This window comes from Sus scrofa, chromosome X (genome assembly GCF_054392235.1).
Source record: "Sus scrofa isolate SSC_HxYL_T2T_F1_AM1 chromosome X, Sscrofa_HxYL_maternal_Yorkshire_Landrace_v2.0, whole genome shotgun sequence".
Lineage (NCBI taxonomy): Eukaryota > Metazoa > Chordata > Mammalia > Artiodactyla > Suidae > Sus > Sus scrofa.
The window spans coordinates 7,401,653-7,404,857 of NC_139401.1; the positions used below are offsets into that span (position 1 = coordinate 7,401,653).

Sequence of the window (3,205 nt, forward strand, 5' to 3'; positions counted from 1 at the left end):
GAACTGAAGTCTTTTTTTTTTTTTCTCCTGTCTTTTTAGGCCCACACCCACAGCATATGGAGGTTCCAAGGCTAGGGGTCAAATCTAGAACTGTAGCCTCCAGCTTACACCACAGCCATGGCAACACCAGATCCTTAAGCCACTGAGCGAGGCCAGGGATCAAACGTGCGTCCTCATGGATCCTAGTCAGGTTCGTTTCCGCTGTGCCACGACAGGAACTCCCTCAACCAAAGTCTTGTTTTCAGAATTCAGTAGTCAATCATAATTTTGGTCCAGGATTTCAAATAGTTGACAATGCTGGAAGTAATGGGAAAAAGATCTTCATTAGAGATGACAGTCATTTGCACCCAAAACCCTTTGGGGACCTCAGAGAGTACAGCTGGTTGACATATTCTTTTGTTCTGCTTCCCTACCTGGCGGCTTGCACTTTTTCTGACTCCAGAGAAATAATGAGCCGAGCAGGGTTCAGGCGCCCAAACCATAGACCACAGGCATCCGCCGGTACCAAGCCAGGGCTTTCTCCGGACACATGGCCCCGCCGGGCCCAGGCACTATATCCAGTCTCTTGGGATAGACCGTGGTGGACGATACTATACAAAAGGAATGTGTAGGAGTTCCCGTCGTGGCACAGTGGTTAACGAATCCCACTAGGAACCATGAGGTTGCAGGTTCGGTTCCTGCCCTTGCTCAGTGGGTTAACGATCCGGCGTTGCCGTGAGCTGTGGTGTAGGTTGCAGATGCGGCTCGGATCCTGCGTTGCTGTGGCTCTGGCATAGGCTGGCGGCCACAGCTCCGATTAGACCCCTAGCCTGGGAACCTCCGTATGCCGCGGGAGCGGCCCAAGAAAAGACAAAAAAAAAAAAAAAAAAAAAAAAAGGAATGTGTATATAAATATGACTGTACAGCAAAGACTGTACATTTTAAGATTGTATTTAGGGGACGTGTCCCCTGTTACTTCACAGCCATAGCGTGGGTTGCCGGTATAAACGTTCCCTAGCATTCTCTCCAAATCCCAGCTAGAGGTTGCTCCCCCAGACTGGTCCCAAGGTGAGGATGACACTAGACAGAGCGCTGCCTGAACAGGGATGAGGTTAGAGGGTGAGCAACGGTGCTTTGTTCCCTGAGCGACGGAGATGTGCCTCTTGTCCCTGCCCCGTGAGCACATTTTTCTTGACTAACTCCTGCCGCAGCCCTGCACCTGCAGGGGAAGAAGGATTGCATTTTGCAAAATACTCCATCACTGGTTTTGCTTCCTTAGAGAGTTTCTGCAGACGCATCCTGGGATGTTTGGGACAGTGCACTATTTGAGGCTTAATCAGGCTTAGCATGATATTTTAGAAAGTTGGAGGGGAGGAAAAATGAGGATGGCCTTGGGCCAGGATGAAAAAAACAAACCAGAGTCCACAAACGTTAACATTTGGGGTGACCGTATCATCTCCTAACCTTTCCTAAGTGGATGTGAGGGACTTAAGTATCACTTCTCTGGGTGCCTTCTTACCTCACATGGAAATTTAGCAACAATGATGCAAGTTCAATGTCTCTGCTTTAACAATAACAACAAACCCTACACTTAGTGCCATTTTAAATGTGTTCAAAATGTTTACTCTTACTTAATTGTATGTTAAAAAAATTTTGACACTATTTAAAGTAAAAAGAATATATAGGACGGACGCTTATGTTTATTTGCATCCTGCTATTAGCACGTTGAATGCCAGTAAACCGTCTTCTGACCTTTTCCCAATTTGAATTGTTTGCCCTTTTTATTTTCACCCTGATAATGTTTAGTGCATGTTGGTGCTAAAAAATTATATAGTGCTATTGTTTCCCCATGACAATATTTTAAAGGGCAACTGGTGATAGGGAAATATTTAAAACCATATTGTGTAATTTCCATCGCAGCGAGGCAGCGTTAAAGATTTTCCAGGACTATAAATGGTTCTGCCCCTGTACGGTTGTTTAAATGCAGCAACGATGCCAATTATAAGACAACGGCCAGGCGGAAATGAGACAGTGAGTTATGTGTTACAACGGGAGCTGAGATGGAGAGCAAGAGGGAGATTCGTGTTTGATACGGATGCAAGCCTTCATCACCCCCACTTGTGTTTGCGGCGCAGTTCTCTGAAAAGATGATAAACTGGAGGTTGGAGGACGGAAGGTGCCAGGGGTTGCAGTGTGGCAATTACACCAGGATCGTCCATCTCAGATAATGCAGAAGAAAGTGCTTGATGAACGCAGCTGTCCAATCAACGATTTAGCTCCGGGGCCAACGGAAGAGCCAGAATTTCAGACCTTCCCCCTCACTGTCAGTGCATCTGAAATGAGCAGGACTTCAGTGTCACCCCATCCTTTCCCCAGCTTTAAAAATACATATTTCAATGCAAAAGATGGCCTCGGTGCTTCTCGGCGCCCCATGAGTTTTCTAGAAATACAAGGAATCCGTCCTGAAGATGTGGAGATTTATTCCAGCAAATTACAGGGCTCTTGGGTTATCTGTCGATGAGATCTGGCCGTGAGCAGGGCCCGAATGGCTAGATGGCACACAACCCTTTCTAGAAATTAATGGCCGTGACAAAAGTGTATTTCGCGGCGGCCCGGGCGGCTAGGGGAATGCGTACGCTGTAAATGCCGTGGATGTTTGGTATCGCCCATCGGATCTGAGACATGCCGCGGTGGCACAGAGCCAACCCTGGGCTCTTCTCTTCTTCAGGTGTCTGTGGAGATCAACCCTCCTCGGCTGAGCTTCTCCTTTCTCCTTTTCAGAACATAATCTGCAGCAACTGGCTGTGGAAGGATGGTGATAATCATGGCAGCTGAATTTTAAGGGACCAATTTTTGGTCTTTTTTTTACATTAAAATACAGTTGATTTACAATGTTCTATCAATTTCTGCTTACAGCAAAGGCACCCAGATGTATGTCCATACACACACACACACACACATTGTTTTTCTCATATTCTATCATGTTCAAGGGATCGGCTATAGTTCCCTGGGCTGTACAGTAGAACCCCACTGCTTATCTATTCTAAATGTCGTAGTTTGCACCTACTAACCCCAAACTCCCCATCCATCCCACTCCCTCCTCCCTCCCCCTTGGCAACCACACATCTGTTCTCCATGTCTGTGAGTCTGTGTCTGTTCCATCAATAGGTTCATTTGTGCCATATTTTAGATTCCACATAGAAGTGATATCCTGTGGTAGTTGTCT

At 46.6% G+C, this 3,205-nt stretch overlaps 1 pseudogene; it reads right to left on the minus strand.

The window, feature by feature from the left end:
* Nucleotides 1–248: 248 nt before the first annotated feature.
* LOC146394454 (small integral membrane protein 26 pseudogene) lies at nt 249–531 on the minus strand (annotated as a pseudogene).
* Nucleotides 532–3,205: the final 2,674 nt, after the last annotated feature.